The sequence below is a fragment of the Panthera tigris genome, chromosome D1 (genome assembly GCF_018350195.1).
Source record: "Panthera tigris isolate Pti1 chromosome D1, P.tigris_Pti1_mat1.1, whole genome shotgun sequence".
Classification (NCBI taxonomy): Eukaryota; Metazoa; Chordata; class Mammalia; order Carnivora; family Felidae; genus Panthera; species Panthera tigris.
The window spans coordinates 86,282,600-86,308,266 of record NC_056669.1 but is presented as its reverse complement, the minus strand read 5'-3'; the positions used below and the strand labels follow the sequence as shown (position 1 = coordinate 86,308,266).

The window sequence follows — 25,667 nt, the reverse complement described above, 5'->3', positions numbered from 1 at the left end:
TTTTTTAAACCTTTATCTTTCAGAGACACACTATGGTTGAAAGAGATACATACATGTCCTGAAATTTACTTTGAAAAAATACAAAACAAATACAAAGCAGGGAGAGAAAGTAGTTGGAGGTATATATGAAACAAAATTAACCATGTAGGGGAGCACCTGGGTGGCCCAGTCATTTAAGCCTTTGACTCTTGGTTTCGGCTCAGGTCACGATCTCTCAATTCGTAGCTTTGAGCCTTGTACCATGTCGAGCTCCACGATATTAACTTGGGATCCTCTCTCTCTCTCTCTCTCTCTCTCTCTCAAAATAAATAAATAGGGGCGCCTGGGTGGCTCAGTCAGTTGAGCATCGGACTTCGGCTCAGGTCTCAAGGCTTGTGAGTTCGAGTCCCGTCGGGCTCTGCGCTGACAGCTCAGAGCCTAGAGCCTGCTTTGGACTCTGTGTCCCTCTCGCTCTGCTCCTCCCCTGCTCATGCTCTGTCTCTCTCTCTCTAAGAATAAATAAGTCATTAAAAAAAAGTTTTTAATGAATAAACGTAAAAAAAAGATTAACCATGTATTAAAGTTTTTAAAGCTGGCTATGAATATGTAGGGTTTGTTGTACCATTCTCTCTATATGTGTTTGGTTGGAAATTTTCCTTAATAAAAATGTTATTGTCTGTAGTAGAAAAATAAACTTCCAAGTAGCTAATTTATGTTCTGGATTTCTGGTTCACAACAATGATTAATGCAAAGTAAGAAATTATAATGAACATTAAAGAAAAGGTATATACCCTATTTTTAAACAACAGGTAAAAACAATTTCTTAATTTACAAACCTACTATCTTAAAGTTTCTGATAAACATATCTGTTAAGTGTGAATAACATTCATACTCACCCAAAGTATACTTTATGAAGATGATGCTAAGCTGACCATAATAAGGTACACAATAGATCAAGATTAACTAGCTGATATACTAGACTAGCTCTTATTTAATTTTTTTAAGTTTATTTATTTATTTTGAAAGAGCACAAGCAGGGGAGGGGCAGAGAGATTTGCTTTTGTTTAAAAAGAAAGTAATACAAAGATATTAACCAATGAATGACTAAATGCACCATTCTATTTAAATCCTCTATCCTTCCAAATCATTCACACTTTTATTTTGACATTATTCCACTAGACCCTTAGTGGCTCTGGGCAAATCAACTTAGTCTAATGTCTGTTTAACTGAGGAGAGTACCAGCTGCTTTACCAGAGAAATACTCATTTTGCAGTCTGCTCAGTATGAGAAATGTTTGAAAATGTTAAGCCATCTAATTTAAGCAGATCCAAGCAAAAGTATTTTAGCTTATCCACATTTTTGTGTTTGTCATGCTTCACTGGGTCAGACAAATCTGGTCTCAAGTTATTTAAATAGGATCAGTGATCACACAGTAATGAGAATGAAGTCATATGAAAATTTCATTATTTTATGTTTAGCTACACCCCATAAATGCTGACAGGTTTACCAACATAGGCAAGCTATGTGGTCAGGATTGCTAAAGAATCTTAAACTTATGGATGTCAAATTTCAACTCTGAATATGAGATAACAAGTCAAAGCCGAATATATGCCAACATTAAATATATTCTTTAGTAAATCAATATTTATTGAAGTTATTATATGACAGATACATGGCAAAAAAAAAAAAAAAAAACTGCTCAAGGTAGATGGTCAAGAAACCACCAAGTTAATGAAGATGGACCAACAAGAAGACCAGAGAAATATTTAACATCAAGGATTGATGAGTGCTATGTAGAAACTTCAAGTAAGGTACTAGGCTATACAGTGATGGGGGTGGGGGTACACCCTTCCATTGAGGGTACTAGAAAAGCAGGCCTTTAGCAATGTGATGTTTTGAGCTGAATAAATTGAAGGAGAAAGCCATGCAGATTATCAGAGGGAAGACTGGTCTTAGCCGAGAAACAGCCCAAAGACCCCATGGTAAGGGCATACCTACTACTGTTTAAGAAACAATGAAAAATATGTTTCATTCAAAGATAAAACAAGAGGGGAAGGGAGAATCTGAGGTCATGTTCTACAAAAAATGAAAGGTAAACAAGCCCGTGTCCTCCCATTTACCTCTTCATATTATGCAATATGTACACACATATTAGCATACAGCTAGCACACTGGTTAACAAATGCTTACTGTTGACCAAAATGAAAAGAGAATTGATTGCAACTGCAAAGGCCTCTGCTGGTCTGAGTGAAAATAAGGAAACTGATCAGAGCAGCCCTGTAACAAGAAGTCATCTAGCATGTTGCTAAAAATGAAAACAGCAGTCAGTAGCAGCAACCAAGGATAAACACATAACAAAGAAATGATTTTTTTTGTAAGCAAGCTTAGCAAAGGAGTAGGTAATTAAAAAAAAAAAAACCCACAGAAACATGTAGTCATATTTGAATTAGTGCACAAAAAAGAAAACAAAACCAAAACACCCTTTTTGATGTACTATTCTCAATGTAAAATATTTCTTCTCTTTTCAAAAGATTACCATGTTCAAGTCCTTGTTCAAATATCACTATTTCAATTAGCCTGCCCAGTCCAAACTATTTAATCCACACTGCCTCACAACCCACCTTCCATTCCTCCTTACCCCATGTTTTCTTGTTCTTGTATCACCTCCAAACATACTAGATAATTTAGTTATGTTTATTATTTATCATCTGTCTCACTCCACATACTCCAGTGTAAATTAAATTCCAGGTCAGGCATCCTGGTTTTGTTCACTGATATATCCCAAACTCCCCAGTATTTAATATATGAGAGGTGCTTGGTAAAATCTCTGAAATTCCCATACCTTATGGCAACCATTCAATCTGATATAAACTCACGTATCCAAGTTATCTTCAAGAACTTTTCGTGAAAGTATGTTGTGGAAAAATTATTCTAATTTTTAAAATAACTGAGAAAGCATAACCTTCCAGCATACATGTTAACTTCCAAGAGATTCAATATTCTTGTTAAAAGTCTCCCATCAATGGGGCGCCTGGGTGGCGCAGTCGGTTAAGCGTCCGACTTCAGCCAGGTCACGATCTCGCGGTCTGTGAGTTCGAGCCCCGCGTCAGGCTCTGGGCTGATGGCTCAGAGCCTGGAGCCTGTTTCCGATTCTGTGTCTCCCTCTCTCTCTGCCCCTCCCCCGTTCATGCTCTGTCTCTCTCTGTCCCAAAAATAAATAAAAAAACGTTGAAAAAAAAAATTAAAAAAAAAAAAAAAAGTCTCCCATCACTAATGGCTCTGACTTCTTTTCATTTGCCAATTTGACTTCGTCCTAAACCCCCACCCCTCTCAAAAGTTTTCCCCAAGGGATGAACACCCTGTGATTAACAGCACACTGAAGTCACACTTCATGGGTTTAAATCCTTTCTCTGCCACTGACCAGCAATGTGAATTTGAACAAGTTAACAGTTCTTTGCTTTAGTTCCCTTGTCTGTAAAATGGGCTAATAGGACCTATTGCACAGACTTGTGAAAATTTAATGAGGTAACAGAAATATCAGAACAGTGCCTAGCACAGGGTAGGTATTCAACAAATGCTACTTATCGCCAACAGCTTACGTTCAGTTCTCAGCCATCTACTCTTCATTCTCAGAAATATTAATCTCTAAGATTCTACTGTTGTCTTCTACACAAATGTCTATTCAGACTCCTATATTAACTTTTCTGGTCTTGTTGGCTGAGGACAAATACTTTATTTTTAAGCAGAGACAATGCCAAGAAGCCAAGGATGATAAGATAACAAACAACATTAGCATCACATAGAAATGAAAATTATTGGGCTTCACCCCAGACCTACTGATTCAGAAATTCTAGGTCTAGGCCCAGCAACCTGTGTTTCAACAAGCCCTCTGGGTGATCTGAAGGACTCGTAAATTGGAAAACCACTGATCTAGGGTAAGATCATGTCAGGGAGGGGAATTATCAGACTTGTTTCTGTCATCAGACATTTGCACGAGCCCTTTCGTCAAATCTTGGGGAAATACTAATTCCTCGGGTAGGACATTTTCTTGTTTATTTGCTTGTCTGATCTCCCACCCCAAGAATATTAACTCCACAAGACTTTATATTTGTCTGTCTTAATTGTCCGTCTTAATTGCCTAGAACTCCCAATAAGCCTAGAAGAGGTGTATGGTATATTCGCTGACCAAAATGAATGAACATCTCTACTTGTTTTTATTGCACCATTCTTCTTCCAGTCACCAGAAAAAGGTCAGTACTTCCTTTTGCTTACCTTTTAACACATACCCTTTCAACAATCTCAGGCAATTTTATCTTGAATGTCTCATACCCATCTCTTCCTTTCTACACCCTCTGTGATGGTCAATTTTATGTGTCAGCTAGACTGGCCATAGAGAGCCCAAATTAAACATTATTTCTGGGTGTGTCTGTAAGACTGTTTTCTGGGTGAGGGGCACCTGGGTGGCTCAGTTGGTTGAGCATCTGACTTCAGCTCAGGTCATGATCTCCTGGTTCGTGAGTTCAAGCCCACTGGCTCACTGCTGTCAGCCTGTCAGTGCGGAGCCTACTTCAGATCCTCTGTTCCCCTCTCTCTGCCCCTCCCCCACTGGGGCTCTCTCAAAAAATAAATATATAAAAAAAAAGTGTTTCTGGGTAAGATTAGCATTTGAATCCATGGAGTCAGTAGAGGAGATAGCCCCTCTCAATATAGGTGGGAATCATCCAAACCACTGAGAGCCTAAATACAACAAAAGGTAGAGGAAGGAGGAATTTGTATCTTTTTTCCTGCTTGAGCTGGGACATCTTGTCTCATTTCCTCCTGCCCTCGAACTGGGATTTATACCATGGGCTCCCCTGGTTCTCAGGCCTTACAACTGACTGAATTATACCATCAGCTCTCCTGGGTCTCCAGACTGCAAACAGCAGATCATGAGACTTCTCAGCCTCCATAATTGCATGAGCCAATTCCTCATGATAAATTTGCATTATATATATAAATCTCCATTTATATATACTTGTGTGTGTGTATTCGTTCTAGTGGTTCTCTTTCTCTGGAAAACATCTGACCAATACAGATTTTGGTACCAAGACTGGTTACAGAGGAAGAGAATTTTAAGGATGAGTTTTCTGAAATGGTCCTAGGGTTTCCGCAATTGGCTCTCTAATCTGATTAAAGTTTCCAGTTGTAAAGAGCAATGATAGTCCATGGCATGAACTCTATTTTATAGAGATATGCAAAATATCTGCACTGGATATTCCTCATCATCCCCTTATAAGCATCAAGGAGCTAAATGACTCTGTATGTGATACTTTGAAACCTTTTTGGAAAACTAATGAATATGACATTGGCTGGTTGCTCCTAATGTCACTGGACAAAGTGGTGAAAAGAGAGGATGAGCTCAGTGATTCAAATTCCCAGCTCTAGTGCAGTAAATGACCTAAGAGCTTCTAGGTGTTCCTGAAGGAGATCCTTACCTCCTGTAGCCACTGGGCTGAAATGGCTGAAAGTTCATGTAGAACCTCATCCTGTGGTAGAATTACAACACGAGTTGAACTCTCAGCGTCACAGGGCGGCTACTGTTAAAGTAAGGGCACTGACTGGGAAAGAAGAATGAGATCCTGCAAGTTGGGATGGCAAGATGTGGGAAGATCTGATGGAGCTGGAGACACTGGGCCTCTAAATTCTTACCAGTCTTCTTTACCGGTGGAAGAGGTTTCCCCACCCGCAGTAGAAGCATCCTCTCCATCTGATGGGATTAATTCTGCACTGCCTGATGAATCTGTAATGGTTTCCCCTGAGGCACTTGCTATGTAAGACAATGCTGATTCTCCTCAGGACCCATCCCTACCACCTCTCTGTGTTTCTAGACCCATAACTAGACTGAAGTCCCAACTGGCCCCTAAAGGTGAGGCACAATGTGTCAGGTCCAGGATGAAGTATGTTACAGTCTAAAAGAAATACTTTGATTTCTAACTTATATAGACAAAAATCTGAGGACCATGTATGGGAATGGGCATGTGTGTGGATCTAACGGTAGAAGAAACATGGTTTGATCAGGCCAAATTTATTGACATGGGCTCACTAAGCAGAGATTCTGCATTTAATGCCACAGCTTAGGGAGCTGGAAAAGGCTCTAGCATTTTGGCTGGTTAGCTGAAGAATGGACTAAAAGGCAGCCAGCCACCAGGAGCAAACTGGAAATGCCCACATGCCTTGGTTTAATGTAGAAGTGATTCAAAGGCTTATGGAGATTAGAATGTTCCAGTAGGTTTGTCAAGACCTACTTCCCCACATTGGGAAGGTCCAGAAGACATACTTTTCACCAATACTGTGAGGACTAAATTTGTGAAGGGAATCCTGACATCTGTGGAGTGCTCTGTGACCACCCATCTCTGTGGACCAAACCTCACTGTAGAAACTGTAGTCAATTAACCTAAATACAATGAGTATAATTAGACTCCAGGGTAGCAGGGGCCAAGAGTCAATCAACTACAAAAGGCAAGGTGGACATGGTTACTGTAATGGACAGCAGACTCAAAGCAGCAATCTGAATAGTCTGAATCACTTAGACCTTTGATGTTGATTATGGTGTTCCTTGAAAGTAAAACAGACAGGAAGCCAACCAAATTCTTAATCTACATAAGCACAAAATTTCTAGGTCAAGTGAACAAAAGCCTAATTCAAATAATAAAAAAGCCCTTAAGTCAATTCCCAGACTTGAACCAGACTGCAGACTCAGAAATTTTTTTTAAGTTTTTTAAAGTTTTATTTATTTTGAGAGACAAAACGTGTGTGTGAGTTGGGGAGGGGCAGAGAGAATACCAAGCAGGCTCAGCACTGCCAGCACAGGGCCCCACGTGGTGCTTGATCTCATTAACTGTGAGATCATGATCTGAACTGAAACCAAGAGTCAGACACTTTAACCAACTGAGCCACCCAGGGGCCCCAGACTCAGAAGTCTTTGAATAAAGAGGCCAAGTCCCCATGAGGGAGGACCGCAGTACATTACTGAAAATGTATACTGTTAATCTTTCTCTCAGCCTTCTCCAAAGGGACCTATGTATGTATTGCCTTTTACCAGGGTAACTGTATACTGGAAAAAAGGAAATAATGTCAGACCTTTCAGGAACTACTGGATGTGGGCTATAACCTGACGCTAATTCCAGGAGACCCAAAACATCACTGTAGCCCAGTAGTCAAGAGTAGGGGCTTGGGGCGCCTGGAGGCTCAGTCGGTTAAGCATCCAACTTCAGCTCAGGCCATGATCTCACAGTTCGTGGGTTCGAGCCCCATGTCGGGCTCTGTGCAGACAGCTCAGAGCCTACAGCCTGCTCCTGATTCTGTGTCTGCCTCTCTCTGTACCTCCGCCACTCACACTGTCTCTCTCTCTCACAAAAAAATAAACGTGAAAAAAAAATTTTTTTTTTTTAAAAAGAGTAGGGGCTTATGGAGGTCAGGTTCAAGTTCATCTCACATGGGTCTAGTGGGTCCTTGAACTCATTCTATGGTTATTTTCCCAGGTTGAGAATGCATCATTGGAATGACATACTTAGCAGCTCACAGAATCCCCACACTGATTCCCTGACCTGTGGTGTGAGGGTTATTATGGAGGATAAGGCCTCGTGGACACCATTAGAATTGCTTCTACCTCAAAAAAAATTAAACCAAAAGCAATACTAAATCCTCAGAGGGGCTGCAGGGATTGGTGCTACCAAGGCAAAGATTTGAATGATGCAGGGGTGGTAATTTCCACCGTATCTCCATTCATATGTATTTGGCCTATACAGAAGGTTGACGGGTCTTGGAAAATGACAGCAGATTGCTATGTTTAACCAGGTGGCAAATCCAACTGTAGCTTCTGTACCAGATGTGGTTTCATTGCTCGAGCAAATTATTACACATTCCCTAGTGCCTGGTATGCAGCTATGGATCTGGCAAATTCCTTTTTCTCCATACCTGTCCATAAGCAGTTTGCTTTCAGCTGGCAATGCCAGCAATACACTTTTACTGTCTTACCTCAGGGCTATATTGATTCGGTAGCTCTAGGTCATAATTTACTCTGCACAGATCTTGATCACCTTGCATTGATAATATTATGGTGATTAGACAAACTGAACAAGATGTAGCAAATACTCTAGACTTACTGGTAGGACATTTATATATCACAGTGGGTGGAAAATACAAAATTCAGGGTTGTTCTACTTCAGTGAAATTCTAGTAGCCCAGTGGTATGGGATATGTTGAAATATCCTTACTGAGGTGATGGATAGGTTTTTTGTCTCTGGGCTTCATACAACTAAGAAGGATGCATGAGATGTACCTAGTGGGACTTGGAGGCAACATATTCCTTTCTAGGGTGTGTGTTATTCTGGCCCATTTACTGGGTGACCCAAAAAACTGCTAGTTTTGAGTGACAAGAAAGGATGTGTAACAGGCCCAGGCCGCTGTGCAAGCTATTCTGCCACTTGGGCCATATAAGCCAACAGATCCATTGGTTCTTGAAGTGTCAGTAACAGATAGGGCTGCTATTTAGAGCTTTTGGCAGGCCCTTTTTGGTGAATTACAGCCATAGATCTTTAGGATTTGGAGCAAGGCCCTGCCATCATCTACAGATAACTACTCTCTTTTTTGAAAAACTGCTCTTGACCTGCTACTGGTCCTCAACAGAAACTGAACATTTAACCATGGGCCCCCAAGTTACCACGGGACCCAAGATACCTATCATAAACTGGGTGTTATCTGATCCACCAAGCCATAAAGATGGATATGCACAGCAATACTCTATCATCAAATGGACATAGTACATAACCTATCAGGCCCAAGCAGGCCCCGAAGGGAAAAGTTACATTAAAAAGTGGTGCAAGGGAGGGGCGCCTGGGTGGCTTAGTCGCTTGGGCGTTCAACTCCAGCTAGGGTCATGATCTTGTGGTTCGTTGAGTTCGAGCCCTGCATGGGCCTCTGTGCTGACAGCTTGGAGCCTGGAGCCTGCTTTGGATTCTGTATCTCCCTCTCTCTCTGCCCCTCTTCCACTTGCACTCTCTCTTTCAAAAATAAACAAAAATAGGGGCGCCTGGGTGGCTCAGTCGGTTAAGTGGCCGACCTCAGCTCAGGTCATGATCTCGCGATCAGGGAGTTCGAGCCCCGCGCCAAGCTCTGTGCTGACAGCTCAGAGCCTGGAGCCTGTTTCAGATTCTGTGTCTCCCTCTCTCTGACCTTCCCCCGTTCATGCTCTGTCTCTCTCTCTCAAAAATAAATAAACATTAAAAAAAAATTTAAAAAAATAGTAAATTAAAAAAAAATAAACAAAAATAAACAAAAACATTAAAAAAAAAAAAAAAAAAAAAAAAAAAAAAGAAGTGGTCCAAGGGGGCACTTGGGTGGCTCAGTCAGTTAAGCATCCAACTTCAGCTCAGGTCATGATCTCACGGTCTGTGACTTCGAGCCCTGTGTCAGGCTCTGTGCTGACAGCTCAGAGCCTGGAGCCTGCTTCGGAGTCTGTCTCCCTCTCTCTCTCTGCCCCTCACGCACTTGTGCGCGTGCTCTCTCTCAAAAATAAATATTACCAAAAAAAAAAAAAAAAAAAAAAAAACGTAGCCCAGGGGCACCTGGCTGGCTCAGTCAGCAGAGCATGTGACTCTTGATCTCAGGGTTGTAGGTTCAAGCCCCACCTTGGGTATAGAGATTACATAAAAATAAAACCTTAAAAAAAAAAAAAAAGAAAAAAAAAAAGAAGTGGCCGAAATCCCCATGGTCCCCATTCCTGTTACTCTGCCTTCTCTCTCCCAGCCTATACCCTTACAATCCATTGAAAGAGGAAGAAAAGACTTAGGCCTGGTTTACCTATCTGTAAGATATGTAAGCACTAGCTAAAGGAGACAGCTGCTGCACTACAGTCCCTTTCTGGGATATCACTGAAGAACAGTGGTAAAGGGAAATCTTCCTGGTAGGCAGAACATCAAGCAGAGTACCCGGATGTCCATTTTCCTTGAAAAGAGAAATGGCCAGAAGAGCAATTATATATTGATTCAGGTGCTGCAGCCAATGGTTCGGCTGGATGGCCTGGGACTTGAAAGGAACATAACTGGAAAACTGCTGACAAAGAAAGTATATGGATACACACCTGAATGGGCAAAAAAATCAAAGATTTGTTTTCTGTGTGAATGTTTACCAAAAGGTGACCTTAACAGAGGAGGATTTTAATCATTAAGTGGATAGAATGACCTGGTCTGTGGATATCAGAGAACATTCTTCACCAGCCACTCTGGGCTAATGAACAAAATGGCCATGGTGGCAGGGATGGATGTTATGCATGGGGTCAGCAACATGCACTTCCACATGTTAAGACTGACGTGGTTATGGCCACTGCTGAGTGCCCAATCTGCCAGCAACAGATAACAACACTGAGCCCTTGATATGGTACCATTCCGCAGGGTGATCAGCTACTGGTGACAGGTTGATTACACTGAACAGCTTCCATTATGGAAGGGGCAACACTTTGTTGTTTCTTGAATAGATACTTACTCTGGATGTGGATTTCTGCCACAACTATCATCTGTGGACTTATGGAACGCCAATGCCTGATCCACCATTATGGTATTCCAACACAGAATTCCTTCTGATGAAGGAATTCACTTCACAGCAAAAGGAGTGCAACAGTGGGCCCATTCTTATGGAATTCACTGGTTTTACCATGTATCCCATCATCCTGAAGCAGCTGGCTTGATGGAATGGTAGAATGGCCTCTTGAAGACTATTTAAGCACCAACTAGGACTGGGGCACCTTGAGGACTGGGGCAAGGTTCTCTAGAACTCTGTATATGTTCTGAATCATCATCCTGTTGCCTAGTATTGTTTTCATGGGCCTAGGAATCAAGGGAGAAATTAGAGTGTCACCACTCATTAACATCCTTAGTGAACCACTAAGTGAAACTCCCAGTTTCAGTGACTTTATGCTCTGCTGGCCTGGAGGTCTAAGATCCAGCAGGAAAAATGCTTCATTAGGAGACTCAACAATGATTCTACTGGACTGGAAGTTAAGACTGCCACTCGGCCACTTTGGGCTTCTTCTCATGCCTCTGAATCAACAGACAAAAAAAGGAATTCCTACTCTACCAAGGGGAAATTGAAATACTCTGCAATGCAAGCAATGATGAGTATGTGTGGAATACAGGAAGTCCCTTAAGGTGATGCTCAAGTATTACCATGCCCTGTAATTAAAGTCAACGGAAAACTAAAACAACTAAGTCCAAACAGGACCATAATGGTACAGGCCCTTTAGAAATGAAGGTTGGGTCACCCGACCAGGTAAAGAACCACAGGCAGCTGAGATACTTGCTGAAGGCAAACAGAATGGGTAGTGGAAGAGGTAGTTACAATACTAGCTATGAGTATATAACCAGCTAAAGAAACAGGACTATAATTGTCATGAGTATTTCCTCCTTATTTTGCTTATGTTTTTGTGTCCATGTATATTTGTTTTCTTTCCTCTTATTTCCTTATCATGTGACATAAGATGTACTGATTTTCTATCACAGTACTTAAGTATTATTAATTTTACATCACAGTATTTAAGTTATAGGATATCAAGGAGAAGAATAAACATCACTCAAGGACTTAATCTGCTCTCCTGGGGAAGGGACTGGCAGGTTTTCAGTTGTACACAGGATAGTTGTATCCTGCTAGAAAAAATTATGATCTTACTGTTATCTTTATTTGGAGATTAAGTACAGATTAAATAGATGCCTACAGGTGTAAAGATGACAAGGTCACCTTCACTGGCCACTGGGTACCCAGATTAAGCATGTTTCTGCCTCCTTTTCCCCAGAAATAAACTGCCCCCCGTTTCCTGCCTCACTGTGTGAGTTGGGACATCTCATTTTCTCCAGCCCTCACACTGGGATTTATGTCATGGGCTCCCCTCGTTCTCAAGCCTTAGGACTCAGACTGAATTACACAACAGGCCTTCTTTGTCTCCAGACTGCAAAGAATAGAGCATGGAGCTTTTCAGCCTCCATAATCGTGTGAGACTATTCCTCATAATAAATCACACATGGATAGATACCACAATTATCATATATACATACATATACTCCATCCACATCCATTACAAATCATATATTTCTCTGAGAACCTCAGAGAATATTTCTCTGAGAATCAAGGTTCTCTGAGAACCTTGACTAATACAACCTCCCTCCTGTCTGGACTGATGAATTGCCTCTCATTTGGTATCTGTGTTATACCTATGCCAATTTTTAAAAAATTATTTTAGAGAGAGAGCAAGTGAGTTGGGGAGAGGGCAGAGGGAAAGAGAGAGAGAATCCCAAGTAGGCTCCATGCTCGGCACGGAGCCCAACACGGGGCTCCATCCCACAACCCTGGACCTGAGCTGATATCAAGAGTTGGATGTGCAACTGACTGAGTCAGCCAGGTGTCCCTACCTCTGCCAATTCTAATGCATTATGTACTTAACTGAGAAAATAATATTACAACACTTATTTGCTCATATCATCATCATCCTTCTCAAAAACCTTTCAAAGCTTCCTATTGAGATGTACAGACTATACTCTGTAGTCTGTCATCAAAGCTGTCCAAGTCTAGCACTAATACACTGTGGTAGAGTGTTACTCTGCTGACCTCCCCAATGAAACACACCTTTGTATAGTCTTTCTCCCATAACTCTACACTGGGCCCAGAACTGCTTTGACCGTAAGTGATGCTGTCAGTTTAAGGATCAGCCCTTAACTGGTCTGATTCCATTTCCTCCTTTTTAAAATTTTTTTTCTTTAATGTTTATGTTTATATTTGAGAGAGGTGGGGGGGAGAGAATGAGCAGGGAAGGGGCAGAGAGTGAGGGAGACACAGAATCTGAAGCAGGCTTCAGGCTTGATGCTATCAGCACAGAGCCTGACGCAGGGCTCAAACCTATGAGCAGTGAGATCATTACCTGAGCTGAAGTCAGACACTTAACTGACTGAGCCACCCAGGCACCCCCACTTCATGCTCATCCCTTATTCTATTCATGCAACATTAACAATAATTCAGGTCAGATGTATGTAATATACCTGACAAGGCTTCCATGATCCCCTTGAACTTTATTTAATTTTTCCTTCTAAGTCCCCAAAGCATTTTGGTAACACTTAAAAAGAAACAAATATTCTGCTTAGTACTACAGGGCTTCAATTCATTTGCTGAATGTTTAGCAGACACTTATAATGTGCTTGCCAGACATTGTCCTAAGTGCTGACAATAAAGCTAATATTCTAGGGGTGCCTGGGTGGCTCAGTCGGTTAAGCGTCCGACTTCAACTCAGGTCATGATCTCTGTTTCACATTCTCTGTCTCCCTCTCTCTCTGCCCCTTCCTAACTCGCGCTCTGTCTCTCTCTCAAAAATAAACATTAAAAAGAATTTTTTTAAAAAAGCTAATATTCTATATAGTTCAGAATGTGGATGCCATTCTAAACACTTTTCTGAGTTATTTCATTTAATTTTCAAGAACTCTGGAAAGTATGCTCATTTTGGGGTACCTGGGTGGTTCAGTTGGTTAAGCATCTGACTTCGGCTCAGATCATGATCTTGTAGTTTGTGGGTTTGAGCCTCGTGCCGGTGTCTGTGCTGACAGCTCAGAGCCTGGAGCCTGCCACATTCTGTGTCTCCCTCTTTCTCTGCCCCTCCCCTGCTCATGTTCGCTCACGCTCTCTCTCTCTCGCAAAAAGAAATAAACATAAAAAATTTTTTCAAAAATGCTCATTTTATACAAGGAACTCAGGCACAGAGAGATTAAGAAACTTATTTAAGATCATAGTGCAAGTGGAGTCAAAATAGAATCCCAAAAATTCTGACTTCAGAGTTTATGCTATCAACCACTACTCCAAGCTGCCTTCTACAGAGGTGAACAAGACAGACAAGATCTCTGTCCTCATGGAATATACATTCTATTAGTGGTAGTTAGTGGGATGAGGAAAGGTTAGTAACAATACACATAATTCTACAAAACTACTTCAGACAGTGATAATGCTATGAAGAAAACAAAACTCTATGATATGATGCAATGATGAGAGGTTACTTTAGATAGTGCAGAGAAGGCCTTTATGAGGCCTGGGTGAAGACCTGGGTGTCCAGAAGAAGCAACAAAGCGGAAGACCTGTGAAAAGAATACCAGATAAAGAGAACAGCCAGCGCAAAATTCCTAGGGCACAAATAATCTTAACATGTTTCAGGAACAGACATAAAGCCAGCATGGCTGAAGGATGGTAGGGGGAGTAGAATAATGAGGTTGGAGAATTAGCTGAGGCTCAGATCACACAGGGCCTTGTAGGCCATGATAAAGACGTTGGATTTTCCTCTGAGTAACAATGGAAGGTTTTAAGCAGGATCACAACATTACCTGATATGTATTTTGCAATGTTAACTGGCTGTTGCATGTTTAATAAACTCTAGAAGGCTAAAGTGGAAACAAGGAAAGCAATAGGAGGGACTGCACAGTCCTGTGGGAAATTATGGATATGGAGATCAAACCAACAGGATTTACCGAGGGGATGAATATGGGCGGAAAGAAAGGAATCACAGGTGGCTCCAGTCTTTTGGGCCAGCACTACTAAGCAAGTGATCTTATTTACTGAGGTTGGGAAGCTTAAAGGAGGACCAGGTTAGGGCTTAGGGTGATAACCATGTTTTGGATATAGTATGTTTGAAATACCTACTCAATACCCAAGTGGAGATGATGCGGAGGCCCCGTTGTAACTAGATATGAATATACAAATATAAATTTGAAAGTTAAATGATGTGTATGGCAACTTCACCCAGGGTAAGTGAGGAGAGAAGGAAAAAGTCTGGAACTCCAAGCCCCTGGGCACTTCAACATTTAGAAACCAAGCAGAGAGGCAGCAAGTGATATTATCCTGTTTCCTCTTTGGATCACAAGTTCTTTGAAAGGCAAAGCAGTGTCTTTTTCTTTTTTTTTTTTTTTTTTGGTAGCCTATAGAACTTAGCTCAGTAACAGAAACTCAAAGATGCTCAATACATTTTAATGAATGCACAAATGAATGATTTCTCAAGTTTTCACTGAAGAAATATATAATACCTGGGATAAAGCAATAGTGTCTCGCGTACTTTGGGCACTCAAATATTTGTTTAATGAATGGAAAAAAAACTTGGACTAAGTTTTGCTAGATACAGTTTAGTATTCATTGTTCCAGAGAGCATAGCAAGGAAATGTAGAAAACAAGCAGCAGCCCACATCCTCACTTCTAACCAATGATAATCACAAATGTCCTAAGCCCTTTGTCTTGGTTCCTACTACAGGGTCAAGGAGTAGAAGCTGCAGCAGGAAGGAAAGGGCTTCCAATTACCAAACTAACTCAAGAGTTCAGGCTTTTGTGTCATAAATATGTATTAAGCACCATCTATATGCCAGACACTAGAGTAAGTACTAGATATATAGCAGTACACAAAAGTGTCCCTCAAAGAACTTCCATTCTAAAGAGGAAGGTATCTATTACATAAATAGCATATAAGTATATGATATTTCTAAGAATTATATTAAAGTACACTAAAATACAGTGTGAAAACATATATACCATTGCACAAAACAACATGGGACAGAGGTTGGAAGGCAGTGAGTCTCTGACATAAATACCTTAAGAAGTCAGGTAAAGAGGGAGGGAAAGAGTGAGTTGTCTAAGTGGAGGTAACAGCATGTATGAAAGTTTTAAGGTAGGAAGGAATTTAGAATGGCCCAAGGAATTTAAAATGGACCAGTAAATGCAGGGCCATATACATTGTTTTTATAAATTTTAAAAACTTGATCCTAAGATGCAGGAGTAACCATGGAAAGGTTTTATAAAGCAAAGGGGCAACATAATCAAACTAGCAAATTTATGTTTAAAAAAAAAAATCAGTCTGAATTCTCTAAGAGTTAACTGAAGGAAGAAAAGGTTAAAGATTGTTTAGTTTGGAGGAGACTGCAGTTATTGTGAAAAATAATGGTGGCTTGGATCAGGGTGGAGCAGTAGAAGGGAAAGGAGTAGAAAGAAGTAGACAATTTCAAGATATATTTAAGAGATTAAAAAAAAAGCAGGAGGGATTGGTGACTAAGCACACACAACTCCCAGGTTGACCTGGGTAACTATATGGACAAAAGTGTGACTTCCTGAGACAGGCCTTATTAGAGAAGCAGAGGTGAAATAGGTGGGGAGAGCAGGAGTTCATCACTAAATGGTCCTTATATACCCAAGTAAAAGCTCAGAGAGGTAGCTGTTTATGTGATTAGGTGATCAGAACAGGTTTGTGCCTTAGACATATACATAGGCATCTCCAGAGATGGTATTTAAAGTCATAGGCATGGAGCACCTGGGTGGCTAAGTCAGTCAAGCACCTGACTCTTGGTTTTAGCTCAGGTCAAGATCTCACGGTTTGTGGGGTTGAGCCCCACATCGGGCTCTGCACTGACAGTGTGGGCCTGCTTTGGATTCTCTCTAACCCTCCCCAGCTCATTCTCTCTCTCTCTCAAAAATAAATAAATAAACTTAAAAAAACAGAAGTCATAGCATGGATGTAATTATCCTCAGGAGAAAGCACAAGAAATTGTATCAGTTCAAAGTCCTGAGCAAGCGACACGTAGAGATCAGAAGAGGAAGAATTAATGAAGAACAGGGAAAAGCAGTGGGTTAGAAAGGTAAGAGGAAAACCAGCAAAGTACAGTGCTATGAAAGTAAAAGAAAGCATGTTTCAGAGCGCCTGGGTGGCTCAGTCAGATGGGCGACTGACTGCGGCTCAGGTCATGATCTCACGGTCCATTGGTTCAAGATCCGCATTGCTTTGTACTGACAGCTCAGAGCCTGGAGCCTGCTTCAGATTCTGTGTCTCCTTCTCTCTCTCTGCCCCTTCCTTGCTCACACTCTGTCTCTCTCAAAAATAAACATTTAAAAGAATTTAAAAAAAAAAAAAAAAAAGCACATTTCCCTTGGGGAAAAAAAGGTCAACAGTGACATGATACTAATGATGGTAGGTTTCTAGGCCAGCTATAAAAGCTCATTTAACTCATAATATAGGCAGATTACATTGTTAGACTATCTTACCATGAAGTAGTCCGATATAGTAATTAAACATGCAGGCTCCAGATCCACAATGCCCAGGTTTAAATCCCAGCTCCCCTATTTACTAGGTGGCTATAAATATATTACACTTAATTATACTTTGACTTTGTTATACTTAATGCCTCTATGCCTTAGTTTCCTCATTCATAAAAGGTAAAAATAATACCTACCTCAGAGGATTAAGATTAAGCATGTTTGTGTGTGTGTTTTGTGTATGCATGCACATATGCATCACTTAAAACAGTAACTAGCACAAATTAGCTCAGTAAATATATCTATTATTATTTACAACATGGTCTCTATGAGAAAATACTTTGTGAATAACAAAAGTTTGTTTGAAATAACCCTTCACTAATTTGGGATTGTCTCTACTCATAAATTGTGATCTTACAAGGTCTTTTCCCAAAAGCCTTGAGAGAAACTCTAGATTTAAAACTTACCCAAAAAGTCCTCAAGATAGCTGCAGTTTTAGAGAAGTTAATTATTTTTCTGGTTTTTGGAGGGGTACTTACCCCTACTCATTACACATTCTATACGATCAGAAAGAACTTATGTATCAGGAAATTTTAAAAACTGGTGGCAAAAAAATAGACTGTTTCAAGTGACAAAATTACAAAAACAGATATAAACCTACTTTAAACAAAGCATTTTTATTTAGTCACTTTCTGGTACATATTCAAATACAAACATATCTATCATCACTATGATGGAAACAGCCTCTTGATGTTCTGTACATGATATAAATAACAGGTAGAGAAAAGGCAGCAGGTATGCAGCTTCCTGATGATCATCTTATTTCCAAAAGGTATACAAAGGTATCTAAGACAGCCCCACAAAAGTATTTCCAAATGCATGGTGATAGGCAAAGATACAGTCATTCAGTCCCTAAAACTAACGAAGAACACACCAAAAAAAATGGAGATTTATAGGACCAATTTTTATCCCTGAATTTCCCATTTATTTAGCAAGTATTTCAGATATATTCAGAAATATTCAGAAAACCCTCTATACGCCCTAAGATAAACGGTTGGAGTTTCCCATTAGCTCTTTATTTTTTAATTGTAAAACAAGAGAAATACCGCGTATCTGATGGAGCTGTTATACCAAAAAAGTATTATTTCAAAGTAATGAAAAATTGTTTACCACGTTCTTTCCCATCAACTGATGAAAATGTTCCATCTCAGGACCAAGCAAAGACACAAGTAGGATGTTAGATCCCATGTCAGTAACAACTGAATGTCATTACCATCTGTTCACTTCTGAATAGGTTACTGGAAACAAGGTGACAGACTAATTCTTTATGGATAAGTATCCATATATCATTACACTAGTACTCATTTGCACCTTCAAGAAGAAACTGCCGCAAAGGGGAACAAAAACATTCAACTGATATATGAATTATGAAAAAGCTTTTAAAAATGTTATAAAAATATGAATAGGCTTCTAAAAATGCAGAATAGCTAAAGACTTACAAGCCATATTTCAGATTCAGTATTTTCTATATAACTGAAATGAAAGAGGACATTGCACAATTTGAAGAATAAAATGAGGTACAATTAAGAAGTGTGCGTAGCCCTGTACAGATGGCCTGATCCTAACACAAGATGTTAACAAAGCAAGTTGGTGGGGGAGGGGGAAAACCTGCATGTTCTATGCTAAAATTTAGTTGACTCCACCCCCAAAATACATATTTTTAAAGGGGGGGGCTTAGCATTTAAGAATCAATAACTTCCAAAAAACAGAAAATAAATCTCTTTTAGATTACGTGTCCCAAATGAATCTACTTACTGTTTTCAAATGTGTTTGGGAAGTCATTCTTTGTTACTGTGATAAATAACATTTGGAAAATATGACAAGTAGATTTTAGTTTCTTGCCTCAGAAGTATTCTGCTAAAAGAAATAACAGAAATAACTAGGTAGAAATTGTTCCATTTACCTAATACTTTTAATTTAAAACATAAAAAATGATACACAAATACCTATCATTACTGTTTACTGAAGAGAAAGTAATTTTAATTTGTAAATTATCGTACTCAATGCAAAAGCCACTTGAAAAACGAATAGTAAAATTAGCATAAAAAAAAAAAATCAATGGGAAAAGTGCCAAACATTTTTCATAAAACTCCTTGAAATGTCTTAATTGTATATAATACAAAGTTATGACTATTTCTGAAAAGTTTCAATTATTTAGCTCCAAATTGGCACATCACATTATTATTTTTTAAATCCCAGCTCTTTTAAACAAAGGACCTAAAATTTTCTAAGAAAGCTTATTTCCCTTTTCTTGAACCAAATTTTTCTCATTCTCTCAGAATCATCCCGAGGTAGTATTTAAGACAAAAGACCAGCTACTCTTCACACATTATTTTCCAAATCACGAACGTGGAACTTTGATAAAAACAAAGAAGATAATCTAGAACAGTGTAATATATAAAGTAAAAAAAAGTTCACTTCTGTTGTGACAATAGTGAAGAAATCTGATGAGATCATAAAGCCACGAAGCTTCCTGTTGGTAGCTGAGGATGAAGTCATTAGCAACCCAGGATTCCCTGGTCCTTGTAATCAGAAGCTGCACCTACCAGATTCTGCATTGTTCGGCAGAGGTGGCTTTAAAACACCCCGCTCCCGAATCGTCCAAAGCAGACCACGCCTTCCAGTTATCATTCAAATGGACCATTTCAAAGTGTGGCACTACTACACATTTCCCGCGAGCTTAAATATCTAGTAAGAGTCAACATTTTAGATTCTCTTGGTCATGATGGAGCAAAGATGAACTCTCGAACCGAACCCCGCTCTACATAATGAACCGGGGTTTCAGAAGCCGAGATGGAGAAGCATGCTTCTGTTCTTCAACCTTTATGGCCTTCGCTGACCCCCCGCTCCAATTTCTTCCCAACTCCTAGTCTCCCCAAGATACAGAAGGCAAAAAAGCTCCCTTACTTCCTGCTGTTGTTAAAAGGGGAGGAAACCCAACAGTAACTTTGAACGCGTGGAAGAGAAATAGCTTAGTCTTGGCCACCACCGCAAACATATGTCACCCAGCCCCTTCGCAGCTTTCGCGCCCCTCCAGGCCCTCTCCCGGGCCCCCACGCCCCAGGGGTTCTCCCGCAATCCAGCCCTCCCGGGTCTCCCAATGTCAGAGACACAGCTCGACGCCTCTTCCTCTCGCGCCTCCCCCACCCTCACATTGCCGGGGTCCCCAACCACATTGTCCATTCCAATACAATGGAATGTCACTGCCCGGAACTCCTCAGAGCCCCCCTCGGCCCCCCGGAGCCAGTCCCGGGTCTCCCTGATCGCCGAGTTCAGGCACGAACCTAAACTTCACCATGTGAGAGAGCCCAAGACCCGCGAGGTGACGGAGACCCACGACTCCCGCCCAGCCCTCCCTTTTACTCCTAGTCCCCGAGCAGCCCCGGGCGCGAATCCTGCACTGGGCGCCCCCACCCACCCCAAGACCACCTCATAGGAGTCATCAGCAGCCTCTCCCGACGCGGGCATGGGCTAGGAGAAGAGTGGAAGGCTCTCCGCCCGGCCCGGACCCCTGGGCGGCGCTGCACAGGAGCGAAGGCCCCAAACGCATCCCCGGCCTTTCCTGGCCCACGACGACCCCGCCGCCCACCCTCCCTACCTGGCCTTGAGGCTGGGGCTGCTGCCGCTGCTGCAGCTGCTGCTGGCGGCGGCGGCCGCCGCGGCTCGGGGTTCGTAGGCCCAGGCGGGGGCGGGGGGTGGTGCGGCGGCGCTGGCGGTGGCGGGGGCGGCGGGGGGCGCGGGCGGCGGCGGCGGGTCCGCGAAGCCGGAGGTCGCGTAGTTCCTGTCCATCGTGGGGGTTGCGTAGGGAGGGCGGGCAGCAGTGGGGGCTCCTCTAGGGCCCAGTGTGAGGGGGGCGGGAGGGGAGGGAGGGGGCGGGGGGAGGAAGAGGAGGAGGAGGCGGCGGCGGAGGGAGCTGCCCCCTCACATGGCCCCGGCGGGAGGACGGGCGGAGGGCGCGCTGGCCGGTCTCTGCCGGGGGAACCCAGGCCGCGGCGCGCCGCGAGGCCCCAGCTGGGCGTCAGGGAAGCAGCGGCATCCGCGGCCGGGACTCACGGCGGCGGCGGTGGCCGCTTCGCCCCATGTTGGTGGATTTCCCAGGATGCACCTCCCGCCCCCCTCCGCCCCACGGCCTCGCCCCGCCTCCCCTCGGCGCCCCGCGCTCGCCGCTCGCGGGCCAGACGGGCGGCCCGCGAGGCCTCTGCCGCCACCGGCCGCCTGTCTCAGGCCAGCCGGGGCGGAGAAGGCTCGAGGCCTGCCGGCCCAGCCGGCTTCGGGGACCCGGAGGGCTGCCCGCCAGCCGTAGCCAACGGGCCGCGGACTTCCCGCCCTCGGCTGCTCCAAGGGGAGCTGTCCACGCTCGCCGCGTCCCGCGTGGGAAGGGGCCGCGCCTGCAGTTGTCCTAGCGCGAGGGAGGGGAAATTGAGCGGAAACCCAGCGTAGGTGCTACAAAGGGGGAGGCTTGTCAACGCTTTGCCTGGAGTTCGTTATTTGACCCTTCGAGTTATTTTGAGTGTCTCAAATACTCAGTTCCCACATCGCGATTTCTTTCTCTGCTCCCAGTCCCAAACCAGAAACAGCTGAGCGGGCTGTTTTACAGTTCCGTTTACTCCCTTCCTGCACAAAGCTTGCTGGGCCAGAGGACCCTTTTCCTGCTGTTAGGGGAGATTTATATTCAAAGAGATTCAAATTCAAACGTATTATTTTCCAATCCTCGTTGAAAAGACCTTTCCCAGGGGCTCCTATTAACTGTCCCCACCCCCACCTTAGGGATTTTCTCATTCTGGATTTCAGAATCTTCTATCCCAAGGTAAATACTGCCTCTTCATTGATTAATCCAACTACCATCTGGATGACTTTAATTACAATATATTTAAACTCACTGTTCACACTTTGTGTTGGAGTTTTTTGTTTGAGTCTTGGGACTTCAGCAAGACTCTACCCAAACATTTCCTATCTGACCACGCTGTTTGGCAGGGGTTAATTTAATTATTATTTGAAGATCTTCTGTGTTTATATCAGAGCTGTGTTTCTTCTATAACTCACGAGTAGTGAACTTTAGGGATCATAGAAATCATCGTTTGGTCCTTAAGGCATAAAGTAAAAGTTAAACAGTAAAGTTTATATTTATTGACCATCACCCTTAAAAAAGTCAATATTAGTTTAATAACTATTACGTGCTTAGCACCGAAATCTGCCCCTCAAGATAAGCTTAAAAGTTTAAACAGACGGGCATAATAGAAGACCTAGTTAATAAAACTGTTCACCATTTTAAGAGCCAGTTTAAATTTCGGTAATACCTGATACTGACTCTGCTATTCCTTCTGAGATTATTTTTGTTCTGGGAGATTCTGTTTTCCTCCTGGCGCCAACATCCTTTTGTTCCTATTCCTTCCTTTTTCTAAGTCTTTCGGCACCTGTAATGCTTGGGAGTCTGGTCCCCGGGTGGGGAAGCAAGGAAGTGAGCAGTCGTTATTTACAAATGAATTCCAACGCCTAGACACAAGTGATCTTGCCAATTTTATGTTAATTTCAGTATGCATTTACTGAGGGTTTCTTTGAAAAGTAGTTTTCCTTGGGGAAGGAATTTGCCAGATAATCTGAGATCCTGCCGAGAAGTAACATAAATCTTCCTTACAACATTTATTTTTCTTGCTACAGACTGAAGATCTGTAATCTAAATAAAAGAAGAAAGTTCTCACTACTAACTATTACATTTATAAGTATTTTTGTGAGCACTCAAGTTTTGTCTTCACCGAAAGTGTAGGAAGTGGGGTGGCATGCTGTAAATGTTTTATGGCACTTAGTTTGAGATACCCACAACTGGTACTCAGATATGCAGGCAATACCAAACAAGTGGTAATAAAACCTTTATAGTCCCTCACACCTTTATGTAGTTTATTTATGTCATATAAATCAGAAAAGAAATTAAGGGAACTTTTTGGTGAATATTTTAAAAATAATATTCCTCTGTCATCATATATGATGTTCCTTTGCCCGCTATTTCTATCGCAATTCTAAAATTGGGGGCAAGTTTTGAAAATCAATGCAATCAAAGACAGTTTGGTGGCAAGAGGAATTGAAATCTTACACTTCAGAAGGAGTCTTTCCTCTTCCTCACCTCCATCTTCACTTCCTTCTGAGTTTATTGTCTAGGAGTTATTAATGCCTCAGAATATATCATGAACGGTGTCCTCACATTTCCAGCTTTCCTCCCTCCCATTAGAAAAATCACAAAGTAGGGGCGCCTGGGTGGCGCAGTGGGTTGGGCGTCCGACTTCAGCCAAGTCACGATCTCGCGGTCCGTGAGTTTGAGCCCCGCGTCAGGCTCTGGGCTGATGGCTCAGAGCCTGGAGCCTGTTTCCGATTCTGTGTCTCCCTCTCTCTCTGTCCCTCCCCCGTTCATGCTCTGTCTCTCTCTGTCCCAAAAATATACGTTGAAAAAAAAAATTATAAAAAAAAAAAAAAAAAAAAAGAAAAATCACAAAGTATTTCAACTTGTAGGGAGATTGGAGTTAGACCGGGTAGTTCATCACCCTTATTTTGTTGTTGAGGAAACAGAGGCCCAGCGTTCAGCCACTTGCTTTAAGGTAATGGAGGCAATCAGATGGAGGAGAGAACAGTGGAACTCCATCTCCACTGAGGCAGCCTTGTTTATTAGTTTGTTGGGAAAAGCAGAATTTGGGCTTGCCTAACTGGAAATGCAGTCAATGAGTTTATATATTTTAATGTTACAAACAGACCAGCTGTTAACTGGAAAGATCCAAGGAGGTCAAGTTTGTGGTTTTACCAAGTATATCGGGAGTGGGAAATGGATTGATGATGGAGGGGGCTTACTTATTCATTTTTCCTTTCTTTTCTGGCATAAGCCCCATCTTTGCCAGGACAACCCTAATTCTAGTCCCTTAGGTCAGCATCAGAAATTAAAATATCAGAAATACAGTAAGTCCCACTATTACTTTCTCTATGAGGCTTAACCCTATCAGTCATCTTCGACTGCTCTCCATTGCCTGTCGTATCCATTGGGGAGCTAGCAATGGAGTCAGAAGAGCCTGCTTCTTTGGAAGCCACAGCCTCACTCAGAGGTGTCACTGAAAGACAGTGATAAGGCACATTCCTCTCAGTGAGCAGAACTTCAAGAAGCATACTTTATCAGCAATTTTGTATGTATAAAGAAATGGTCTGAGCTATGGATGTGGATGGACTCAGGCTCTGATGAATGGCTTAGCTGATCAGGAGTCTAGAAAAAGGAAGGTTGAATGGTAGAAGACCAGGAGGTCTGGGGATGAAGAACAATTTAAGTATGACCTGGAAAGATACAGGTATGGCCTGATCATGAAGTCTTTCACTGAGTGTATCTCTTATCTCTTTGAATAGATTACAGGAAATTTTAACCTCATTCTGTAAATGATAGCTATTCTCATCAAAATAAACAATAAATAGGGGCACCTGGCTTACCCAGTTGTTGGACTGTACCACCCTTGATCTTGGGGTTGTGAATTCAAGCCCCATGTTGCGTGTAGAGTACTTACAACTAAAATCTTTAAAAAAAAGAAAAACCAGTAAATATTGAATATGTATGTGCTAGGTCCTGTGCTATGGGCTTTACATAGATTATTATACTTAATCCTCAAAATATCCTTAAGATGTGGGTATTGGTTTTTATCACCTCCATTTTACAGGAAATTGAGGGCTAATGAAGTTAAGTTACAAATTGATGATGAAGCTTCAGGCCACCTATGTTTGTTTGACTCCAAAACTCCATAAGCTTGGTCCTGCCAGGTTTCTCCACTGAAGAGTTACCATATTTTCCTTTATAATTAATATGTATCAGAGCACCTGGGTGGCTCAGTTGGTTAAGCATCTGACTTCGGCTCAGGTCATGATCTCATGGTTTGTGAGTTCAAGCCCCATGTGGGGCTCTGTGCTGACAGCTCAGAGCCTGGAGCCTGCTTCAGATTCTGTGTCTCCCTCTCTCTCTGCCTCTCCCTCACTTACACTGTCTCTCTCTCAAAAAATAAACAAAAAATTTATAATTAATACATATCTTGTGGGCACTTTAAGACTACATGAATTCCTGAGGCATTCTTCTTTTACCACTGGTTTTAGCTTCCTTATTAGTTTCTGTGGCTGCTTCAACAAATTATCACAAACTAACTGGCTTAAAACAACAGAAATTTACTGTCTCACAATTCTGAAGTCTGAAATGACGATGTCTGCAGGGCTGTGTGCACCGTCTGAAGGCTCTAGGGAAGAATTCATCTCTTCCTCTTCCCGCTTCTGGTGGCATTCCTTGGGTTGTGGCCATGGCACTCTAATCTCTGTCTCAGTCTTTACAAGGCCTTTTCCTCTGTATATCTGTCTTTTCTTACATTTTGGGGGTTTTGTTTTAATTAATTAATTAATTTTTAGTAATCTCTACTAAAACATGGGGCTTGAACTCATGACCTGGAGATCAAGATTTGCTCTTCTTTTTCTTTTTTTCTCAAGAGTCACTCTTCTGACTAAGCCATCCAGGTACCCCTTCTCTTATGTCTTTTATAAGAGCACTTGTCATTGGATTTA

The 25,667-nt window shown here is 42.0% G+C and overlaps 1 protein-coding gene across 5 annotated transcripts in view; it reads right to left on the bottom strand.

Moving 5' to 3' along the window:
* QSER1 (glutamine and serine rich 1) overlaps positions 1-20,792 on the bottom strand; it is an 80,838-nt gene extending 60,046 nt beyond the window's left edge. For 3 of the 5 annotated variants that reach the window (XM_042957862.1, XM_042957865.1, XM_042957866.1), the window contains exons 1-2: positions 20,704-20,792; positions 18,861-18,959 (exon numbers count right to left, since the gene is read on the bottom strand). The gene's annotated coding sequence lies outside the window, so the exon portion shown is untranslated. Of the gene's footprint in view, positions 1-18,860; positions 18,963-20,012; positions 20,401-20,703 lie in introns of those variants that run through there. The other 2 variants (XM_042957863.1, XM_042957864.1) reach the window with 2 other exon arrangements.
* Between the last annotated feature and the right edge of the window lie 4,875 nt (positions 20,793-25,667).